Raw genomic sequence first — 12,199 nt, forward strand, 5'->3', positions numbered from 1 at the left:
AGCATATTGTGTCATTTAAGATTATTATTTTGTACTTATGGCTATTCCAAAATAGCAGATATACATGCTTGTATTGTATGCTATTTTTGAAAAATCTCGGAACATTTTGTGCAAATCTTTGAATACATCTATTTTTTTTTAAACAACATTTTTAACTCAAATCTTTGCTTCTGGAGATCCCTGGAACTAAATATTGTACATGATTTTTTTTTTTTAAAGCAGATCTACAAGCTCATGTGCTGCACTATGAGCTTGTATATCTAAAATGACACGGATACTTTCTCGGTCTAAATGGGTTAACAGTTTCCTCCTTTGTCTCTTTCCTGTGGTCTTCACAGACATGAACCGTTTGTGGTCAGAGAAGGACATAATGCAACTGAACTAGGCCCTTGCAAGAGTATATAGATTGCCAAAAAGGGTGACAAAAAGGATGATTAAAAATGCATCATTACATCAAGGTCCTCTGCCAGCTTCAAAGAAAACTCAAGACAGTCTGTGACTTCTGAGAGAGAGTTTGTGACAAACGGAACATAAACTCACATGCAGTAATAATACACCCGCTGTTTGGGCCAACAGTTACAGGACACAAGGTCATCAGACAGAGTACAGAATTACCGTTTTTATTTCACTGTCAAGATTCTGAATTCTAACTCCTCCTCAGGTCTCATCCCCATCTTCAAACCAGTCCAGTGACTGATTTGAATATGAACTTCTGAACTCCTTTTCAGGAGTTTGTATAAACATTTATTTATTTCACTGATAGTTATGCTTCATATTGAATTCATACAAATTCTTAATTTAATTACATTTAATATAAATACTTAAATTAAATGTATTATTTCAGTGGACTTAATATCAGTGTTTTATTTGATGGCCTTGTATTTGGCCTTTGTGCCCTCAAAACATTGACAAAGCCAAGTGGCCTTGCCCCTAAAAAGATGAAATTCCAGGCCTGCCTACAGTACAACTATGTTAAAGAGTGCTTGTATTGCAGTTAAATGCACGGTTAAATAACTAATTATAATAATAATCAGCACAAAGTCATTGATATAATGTCGAGTGTAATGTATCATAATACTTTATAATTGCTGGTCAAGCAGACCTGTTATTTTGTTCATGGAGCTTAATGGATTACAAACATGACAATGGCCCCATCTACAGGTTACAAGGGGTCACTGAATGTTTTGAGGAATCATTAGCTCTGGTCAGTGGTGGAAAAAGTACTCAAATGTTTTGCTTAAAAGTCTCAATACTGCAATGTAGAAGTACTCTGTTACAAGTAAAAGTCAGAAATTCAAAATTTACTTCAGTAAAAGTGCAAAAGTATTGATATCAAAATGTACTTAAAGTACCAAAAGTAAAAGTACTAAAAATGTTTGAAAATAGCAGATCTACAAGCTCACAAGTAACGCGCGTTGTGAGCTTGTAGATCGGCTATTTTCAAATAGCCTATGTATAAAATGGGGCTAAAGTGGTTAATGTGTGTTTTATAATGCAATAATGTATATCTACAAAGTAACTAAAGCTGTCAAATAATTGTAGTGGAGTAAAAGTACAATATTTGCCTCTGAGATGTAGTGGAGTAGAAGTAAAAGTATAGACAATTGGAAATACTCCAGTAAATTAAAAGTACCTCAAAATTGTGATTAAGTACAGTACTTGAGTAAATGTACTTTACACTATTGGAAGGAGGAGAACTCCTTCACCGCTATGGACCAGAGCTAAGGAATCATATGCTATGATGGCCTTTGCGGTCACCAGAGCTCAACCCAATTGAACACCTGTGGGAGATATTGGACCAACATGTTGGACAGCAGCAGTGGTGGAAAGTAACTAAGTACATTTACTTAAGTACTGTACTTAAGTACAATTTTGAGGTATTTGTACTTTACTTGAGTATTTCCAATTCCAATACTTTTACCTCTACTCCACTACATCTCAGAGGCAAATATTGTACTTTTACTCCACTATTATTTTACAGCTTTAGTTACTAGTTACTTTTCAGATATACATTATGATATAATGAAACACACATTAAACCACTTTAACCTTATTTTATACCTAGGCTGAAAATAGCCGATCTACAAGCTCACAACGCGTTGCGATGTGAGCTTGTAGATCAGCTATTTTCAAATATTTAGTAGCCTACTTTTACTTTTGGTACTTTAAGTACATTTTGATGCCAATACTTTTGTACTTTTACTCACATTTTGAATTGTGGACTTTAACTTGTAACAGAGTATTTTTATATTGCAGTATTGCCTGGTACTTTTACTTAAGAATTTGAGTACTTTTTCCACCACTGGACAGCAGGTGACTTGTGGTGACCAAACACCCTTAGAAACTCATGTTCAGTGATGGAAGAAGTACTAACATTTTTGACTCAAGTAAAAGTATAAATACGGCAATGTAGAAATACTCTGTTAGGGCGCGCTCCCACCGCACTTTTATTTTACCTCTGGGGCAGAATCTGCCAATGCTTTGTCAATGCAAATGCGTGGATTCTTGAACCAGGAATCCACGCATTTGCATTGACAAAGCATCAGATTCTGCCCCAGAGGTAAAATAAAAGTGCGGTGGGAGCGCGCCCTTACAATAAAAGTCTGGAATTCAAAATTGACTTGAGTAAAAGCACAAAAGTATTGGCATCAATCAGTATTCAGTATTGCCTATTTTCAAATGTCCGAAATGTAGGGCTGAAGTGGGTAATGTATGTTTTGTAATAATCCAAATCTCAAAGTAGGCCTAACTAGTAACTAAAGTCTTCAAACAATATTTTTTTCAAACAAAAGTAGGCCTATAATATTTGCCTCTGAGGTGTAGTGGAGTAGAAGTGAAAGCTGAAAATTGGTAAAGGAAAGTAAAATAAATCCTCACAATTGTACTTATGTACAGTGCTTGCTTAAGTAAATGTATTTAGTTACTTTACACCATTGGTTCTCAAAGTGGGGTCCGGGGTCCTTGAGGGAGTTCCAGGGGGTCCCCAGCTAAATGATAATAGGAACCAAATGGACTCCTAAGGGACTGTAACTCTGAGTGTACAAATGGAACCAAATGGACCCTTATGGGTCTGTAACTCAGAGTGTACAAATGGAACCAAATGGACCCTAACGGGTCCATTTGGTTCCATTTGTACACTCTCACAAGTTAAATGGGGTCCGTCGTAGCCCTAATGCATGTCAAACTGGGGGGTCCTTGAAATTAAAATGGTTGAGAATCACTGCTAGTGCCGTAATAAATCTTCTCTTATGGAGGTCAATGGCATATCTTTTCAGATGGGGGTCCGTGGGCTAATAAGTGTCAATTTGGGGGTCCTCGATATGAAAAAGTTTGAGAACCACTGTCCTAGACAGGGACCTTGCTGGTACGTGTAATAAAACAGGTCACCTGACGCCATCTGCTGGCGGAACTGAAAACATGGAAGTTAACTGCACGTTCACGTGAAGTGTGCTGTAGACTGTCACGGTCATACATACTATTACTTACATGAGGCAATAACGCCCTCTGGCGGTCGTTTTAAAGACTGATTAAATAATCACATTCATGAACAGTTGAACACTTAAACTTCACATACTGTCAGTGGTGTAAAGTAACTAAGTACATTTACTCAAGTACTGTACTTGAGTAAGATTTTGAGGTACTTTTACTTTACTGGAGTATTTCCAGTTTTCAGTACTTTTACTTCTACTCCAGTACATCTTAGAGGCAAATATTGTATTTTAATCCACTACAATTATTTGAAAACTTTAGTTACTAGTTACTTTGCAGACATGAATTATTAACTTATAAAACATACATTAGCCACTTTAGCCCTATTTTATATCGAGGCTATTTGAAAAATAGCCGATCTACAAGCTCACAATGCGACGTGTTGTGAGCTTGTAGATCTGCTATTTTCAAACATGTTAGTACTTTTACTTTTGGTACTTTAAGTACATTTTGATACCGATATGCAAATTCTGAATTCCAGACTTTTACTTGTAACAGAGTACTTCTACATTGCAGTATTGATACTTTTACTTAAGTAATACATTTGAGTACTTTTTCCACCATTGCATACTGTAGATCCTTGATGCAGCAACAAAATAATTATAAAATTGTCACACTGCTTAAATTCTGCATTGCGGTGATCATTTTATAAATTTTATTCAACAGCAGCCGGCATAATGTGCAATATATTATATTGAAGTGTTTTTTTCTCCCATCAAGACACTTGGGCTATTATATTTGACATAGACTAATTAATCTATTAGCCATGTATTTCTAATGAAACAATCATTTTCTAAAACAATAGCGGGGAGCCGAAATACAGAGAATGAAGAGGTGCAAATCTTCAGATCTGCATAGGTCTAAAATCACCAAACTTGGTGTTTAAAGAGATAGTTCACCCCCAAAAATAAATGTTCCTATTAATTAGTCACTCCATGGAGACTTCATGGATATTTTTTTGTTTTTGTCCCATTCCTAAGCTAATAATTTGATGACCAGCGGATGGGACCGGTAGGCAGCAGTTCCGGTAGGTTTAAAATAAATTACTCCTGCCGGAACCGCTGCCAGTCATAAAATTATTGTCTTAGGAATGCGACAAAAACAAAAGAATATCCATGAATGCAAGTCTCCATGGGTTGACTAATCGATAGAAAAAAGTCATTTTGGGGGTGAACTGTCCCTTTAAGGGAGGGTTATCAGCTTTTCACCAACCTTTCTTTATGGTAGATTATACATTCTTTCATCTCAGACTGGATTACTACTTTTAGTAGACTGAGTTTCATTTAACTAAAAGTAATCCAGTCTGAGATGAAAGAATGTATAATCTAAGAAACACTAAGAAGTCCATGATGGACTTCTTAGTGTTTCTCTCACGTCTCAAAAGGATTCTATAACACTTCAATGACCTGTGTTTATGTGAACATATTATACGATTTTAGCCAACTAAATCTACAGTTTGATTTAGCCGACTAAAGTTTATGTTGGCAGGCCTTGATGGCGTCATAACGCCTGATTTATACTTAGCTGTGTGCTGAAAATAGTGGATCTACATATCAGGTTGTAGATCGGCTATTTTCGGAGCGTGACACCCATGCGCTGGCAAGCATAAAATGACTTGTCTTAGTTCTACTGGATCTCTGCTCCACTAGTCCCTCCTTTGGTAGTCTAGAATGTATTTGTTGACGAAATTGTCAACATATTTAGACAGTTTTAGTCATCATATAGCTTTTATTTCGTTTTTGTTTAGTTTTCGTCAGTGGAAAAAGGTACTTGACAAACATTTTTCGAAATAGTTTCAGTCGACAAAATTAACACGGTCACAGAGTGAATGGATTTATTTTGCACAAGTTATTGTATATTATACTGTATATAAACAATGGAATGGGAGGATTGAGAGACAAAGGACATTCCATGGTGTTACAACAACCATAGAGTTTTGGTTACAACATATCTAGGAGGATGAGCTTAGAGTTGGGCCATTATGCGTTTGAAAATTTGTGGCGAAATATTATATTACATATTGATTGGTAGTCTTATGAAACCTTCATACAGATTACAGCATATTATTTTCCTGCAGAGACTAAATGTATTGTCATTGTATCTACGCTTCTATGTCTTGGTTGCACCTCGACCCATGATGGACCTCTTAGTGTTTCTCTCAGGTCTCAAAAGGATTATATAACACTTTGGTGCAAACAATGCCACCAAAAGGCCAGAACTAGATGCTAAGATAGCAAATACCTCCACCACATCTGCATATTTGCCTGGAGAGCTGATATATGCTGGGATGAAGGCTATCCACACGGCACAGAAGATCAACATGCTGAAGGTGATTAACTTGGCTTCGTTGAAGTTGTCTGGAAGATTCCTTGCCATGAATGCTAGGAGGAAGCTGAGGAGTGCCAGTAAACCAATATAACCTAACAACACTGCAAAACCAACTGTTGATCCCACATCACACTCATAGACTATCTTATCACTGTGGTATTGTGTGTTTTTACGAGGAGTTGGCGAGGCAGACACAAGCCAGGCTGTGCAGATTGTTGCCTGGATGAAAGTAAGAGTCAGAACTGTTCCTCTCTGCTGCATGGCACCAAACCACTTCATAATGTCTGCACCCCCAGGCTTGGAGGCCTCGAACACGGCCAACACCACCATAGTCTTTACCAGAATACATGAGAGACACAGCACAAAGCTGATTCCAAATGCTGCATGCCTCAGCTGACAAGTCCAGAGCCTTGGACGGCCAATGAAGAGAAGTGAACACATAAAACATAGTTTGAGGGACAACAAGAGAAGGTAGCTGAGTTCTGAGTTGTTGGCACGCACCATAGGTGTGCTCCGATGATAGATGAAGATTCCCAGGACAATAGCACAGTTAAGGGTGCCTAGCAATGTGATGGTTGTCAAGGAGATACCCAGGGCCTCATGGTAGGAGAGGAACTCCACACTCTTAGGGACACAGTGGTCACGCTGGGGACTGGACCAGAAGTCGTCTGGACAACTGGTGCACTCTGTAGAGTCTAACAAAGAGGGTAAGATTAAAGGCCAGTAACGTTACTTTTGAAAGTAACTCGTTAGGTTGCAGGATTACCGCCATTAAAAAGTATCCCGTTACGTTACAGGATTACCTTCTAACAAAGGTAACTTGTTAGATTATTTTTGCATTACCGACGATTAAAACCCCTCTGTGAGGAAGTTTGATAAACATAAAATCAAGAGTGCAGCTGCAGGACCACATTGGAAACAAGTGTTTCCTTATGCTTTAATGTGTTATCCTGGGTTTAAGTTATAGTGTGAATGATTTTACCAAAATCAAGTAAAAACAAAGTGTTGTGGAGGTGGAGCCTCCACAACACTTATAAATCCAATACTTCCACGACTGTATTAAAAGGTAACCTCTCTGTCTTCTCTCAATCTCTGCCATGATGTCTCATAGGTGCGGCAAATTATTGTAATAAAAGCAAGACCTGCCGTCAGCCTGTGTGTGTTACACCATAAGTGGTGACCCGTTGAATACAGAGCCGTATACGGCTCTGGTTGAATAGAATGATTACGCAATCACCACAGACTGCTGGCCCTCACCAATTTCTGTGCAACATCCATGTCTCCGTGGCGTTGACAGAGATGAGCTTGTCCATTGATCAGGAAACATCACAAATGTGTCGGATGGATTTTCCTTAAATGTCCTCAATGTACAGTAACTAAGTAATGCCATTATTTTGGGAATGGATAACTCAGTGAGTACTCTAATTGCAAAACTAACGTGTTAGGTTACTCGTTACCCAAAAAAGTATTCCGTTACAGTAACAGCGTTAATTTTAACGTTGTTACTGAACATAACCTACTGTGCATTGCTACATCATGTAAACTTACCAGTCTCATTGCTAATCTCTCCCTCAGAGCAAGCAAGACAGTCAAAGCAGCAGAAAGGTTCCCCTTTCTTTCTGGCCACACGTGTTCCAGGGGAACAGCTCTCACTGCACACTGACCGAGGCGGCTACAGGGAAAAGTAAGAATGAATCATTTCAGTATCAATTAACGAGCTTGGCAGTAGATATTTTAGGATGTCAAAGTGACCTTTGTGGATTCAAAATTCCAGAAGATTCTGTCTTCATCAAGGACGAATTCTTCACCTTTGGAGGATGATTTCTTAAACTGACCTACGTTGAGTATCTTTGTGCTTCCATCAGGGAGCCACACCCAGTTTATGATATCAAAGATGGTTAAAGCTTCACCATTCTCATCAAATGATACTTCATCACCAAGTGCTGTGGTGAAGTTGATCTTTTCAAGGTAATACATGAGCTAGAAATGGTAATGAGAAACATTATGAAGAATAAGACACTTTAACAAACAAACAAAGAAACAAACAAAACTACAGTGTACAGTATAGAACAATACTGTAGTTACATTGAGGGACTTTTTTTCACTCTTTTATCCTATTATGTAAAACAATGCATCATTTCTTATTGTTTAACCAATATTACATTTACATATTCATTATTATTTTAATTTAGAATGTAACTAGACACATTAACACATTAATTGTGAATTTATATCACACCTGCCAAGGCTCTACTGTCTGCAAACTGGCACAGCTGTGCCCAATGAAAGGCCCTCTTCCTGGCACACATTGCAACATGTCATGGAGGGCATGGGCTAGAGCATACACAGACTTGTACACATTATACTCTCCCCCGAGCTCAGACACATCCAAAAGAGTAGTTTTTGCTGTTCCTAGGTCCTCTTGTCCAGTACACACCCCTCCACCAGCATCCAGCCACTCTGATGGAAGGGGTGCAAATTTACACTGAAATGTGTGCTCCCAAAACTGCCTCACCTGAAGAAACACGTAAACGTGAGTAAAATACCTTGTATTTAAAAACAGACATCAGTTTGAAATTGCAGCTTGAATGCCAAAATAAACAGAAGACTCACTATGCTATTTTCATGGCTGTTGCCGGGGTCATTGTCAGGATGCGTTTTTGACAAGAAGTCCTTGAGACCTGGTATCTCTCCATGACGCATCCGAACTCCCAGTGTGCCTCCCAGATATGGCATGAAGTGAGGAGTCCAGAATATAGGTTCTATTGACCAGGCCGTACCAGCTATCCATTGCAGACCTGTCACGTTCTGTTTTACCACCTGTTGATTTTGTGTGTGTGTGTGTTTATATATGTATATATATATATATATATATATATATATATATATATATATATATATATATATATGCACGCATGTACACACACGCACACGCGTCCTTGAAAGGAACTTCCTCGTTGAATGATGAGTGCCCCTAAAACAATTTTGAATCTAAAGTAGTTTTCCATGTTTCTATATGTTGCTGAGGTCAATTAATTCCTATTCAATTCTATTCCTTTTCACCATGAGCTCTATTGACTGCTATTCATTTCATTGCATTTATCCTTGATTTCCATAATTTTAGCATGTGATTTTCTTTTTTTATTTGTAATAAAATAATATATTTTAATTAAGAAAATCAAAGGAACAACACAACCCTGTCTTTCAAAGTATTATTGTTTTATAACTACACTTCCTTCAGGATACATATATTGACAGGTATATTAATTATTAATTATTAAATGGCTGATTACATTTGAATAATTAAGAGCTATTAATATAGCCAATTACCCGTTCTTTAATACAGGAGTAACGGTAGGTACTAGGTACACACACATTTATGTTTATGTATAATCAACAGTTCCATGATGTGTGTGTGTGGGTGTGAATGTGCGTGTGTGCACGCACACGCTCAGCTATAATCCAAGGTTTTATATAACTATTAACAGAAATAATATCATTATAACAATATAACAATTAGTTAGCAGTATGTGATTGGTGTGATTATGTGTTTGCTTATTGTGCAGAGAAGAACTGATACAGTATGAAAGGCAAAATAATAAAGTATAAAAATACACAATTGCTGAGCATTTAAATGGATGTCCCACTGACCAATTGGAATTAAAAAATGCCTGCAAAAACATTGCAACATATGTTATGTAAAGTATAAAGATATGTCTTCATTTCAGTATAACTCAACCAACCTCCTCCATGAGATTAACCACATGGATCCCATATCCAAATAAAATGACAACACGAGCTGTGGATTTCTTCATCAATGTGACAATCCTCTGACGTTCAGCTGGGTCATGGTTCCAGGGCAGAACCTCAAAATATGCAAGACAACCCAAACCAGATTGTGCCAAGTCAGACTGGAATACTTGGGCATTATTGTGGCCATAGTCATTATCAATAATCAACAGTCCTATCCAAGTCCACCCAAACCGCCCCAAAATCTGGAGTATAGCTCGCACCTGGATAAAGAATGGAGGGATAAGTCCTTAGACTAGTTAAAGATTCTACATTGGAAAATATCTAATAATCAAATTCAGTTTTGACACTGTCAACAGAGACCTTCTACTCCAGCAGTAATACAAACAAGCAAATGAGGCAATATAAAATATCCATTACACTCACTAGAGGGCGATTATTGTGGGATGGGAACTGATTCAGAGACAGACAGGAGCAGGTGGCATAGAAACTTATCTGCAAAAAGGCACAAAAAGTTTTTAAATTACAAATACCAACAAAAATATATACACAAAATGGAAAAATAAAAAAGGTAAAATAAGAGAATAAAGGAAGAAGAGGACAAAAGAAGAGAGAGGGAGGGAGGGGGGGTGATAGCTTTCCTGCAGTACTCCCAAATCTACTTTTACACTTCATGTATTTCTGGGTCCCATTTACTCCAGTTTCTTTCAAATTCATCTCCACGGTTTCTCATTTTGTAAGTAATTCTTTCCATCTCTTTAATATTTTCTACTGTTATTTTCCAATTATTAATAGATGGTGGGTTTACATGCAGCCATTTCCGTGTGATTTGTTTTAAGGCAGCGATACGTAGTATTGTATACAGATATTTATCTCCCTCCCTATGTATTTCTAATGGAATAATACCTAATAAAATGTTAATTGGGTGTATGGGTTTTCTTAAGAGTCAACAGAGCATTTGAGCAATATTATTCCCTAGCCTGGTAAACCCCTCCCTCCGGAAATCTCATTTGTATTTGATTTCAGACAGTAGTCAGTCTGGCATTCAGGCCTGTTTGCCTTTTTTTCTTTGGCCGGGAGCTGGAACATTACAAGGCTAATTATTCCCTGCCGCTCAGCTCAAAATCACTCACTGAACGTCTAGATTTCCCCCACACCTTCAACAGCGCAAAAAATAAATCAATGAATAAACATTAAAATGAGCTAGCCACACACAGTGACAGCCTTTGGCTTTTGGGGCCCATTTCAGAAACCAATTGAAGTACAATGCGTCTTTTGACACAAACACGAAGCCTACCCTAGACACAATGTAGAATATAGACCCTATAAACAAGCAAAAATCTCATTTAAAAATGTACCCGTATATTTCCTGATGATAAAAACATAACTGACACAAGGAATTAACAATCAGACATTGTAGATTAGATTTGAATCCATTCAGAAATCCATTCAGAATTACATGCAGGATTTTATGAGAACATGGACATGTGTCATGCATGCACAAACGCTGCAAAGTGTTTTGTATTATGACATTGTTGTCATGTCATTATGCCTCTAACAAAGATGCATTGTGCTGCAACCTTTCGAAAACCTGCAGCACGCTACATTCAAATCTGCCTTCCCTGCTCACATGCTCCACCTGCAATTAAACATGTCTTGAATCTGTAAAAAGACTCTATAAATTGTTTATCATATTTTAAGTTTGCAAATAAGTAAGTGACAATTCATTAGGAATATATCAATTTGGTGATGGTAAAATGGGGTTCAAGTAGGAAACTTACCAGGGGCACTCTGTACAAACGTAACATACTAGAGATGGCAATAGAAGTTGTTGAGGTAACTTGACCAACAATTCCAAGCACCGGAGGGGACCCAACACAGTGCTCATCCAGCTGAAACTGCTCCTCTGTCCCACTGACCAATGACGAGGCTGCACGTAATCCTACTCCAAGTGTGAGACAGTTATCATAGGAACTATATGCCAGAGTCACATTGGGAAGTAGGCTGGTGTTTCTGTTGATCTCATCAATGGCAAAAGCCATGGTCTGGGCCCATCTGAACCCATTAAGGATAAAACTAACACACATAATAACATTTTAACCTTTAATATCTTTGTTGTTGCAATATACAACATCACATACCTAATCACGATACTATCTATCAAAACAAGTGCCCTGTTCTCTTGCCTGCTACTCTATGTGTGATACTCACCCATAACAAGTGGGGTCCTGTGGCTTGGAGGTGAAAGACAGCGCAGGGAAGACAGCGTAGTAATGGAGCGGAAACAAGCTTCCCACAGCAAAGCCCCCAGCCTGGTACATTCTGTTGAGATTAAACTGTGTCCGTAACTCACAAGAAGAGGAAGGTGAGGAAGACAAATGAGAGAAGGGAGAGAACAATATCAGGGTCAAGTACAGCAGGTGTATGTCTAGAGAAGCCCCCATGACTGTTCTTCTCTGTCCAACCCCTTTCTCAAATTGTTTGTTTAGTTACTACATTTTATACACAGAGCTATGCGATCCCCTGTGCCATCCCCTGTGCCATCCCCTGTTCCATCCCCTGTTCCATCCCCTGTTCCAAAAAAGGGCCCAGCTTCCTGCTTTGAAATTGACTCGAATAAGGAAGAGACAGT

This window comes from Gymnoscopelus braueri (assembly GCF_963280865.1).
Source record: "Gymnoscopelus braueri genome assembly, chromosome: 23".
NCBI lineage: Eukaryota > Metazoa > Chordata > Actinopteri > Myctophiformes > Myctophidae > Gymnoscopelus > Gymnoscopelus braueri.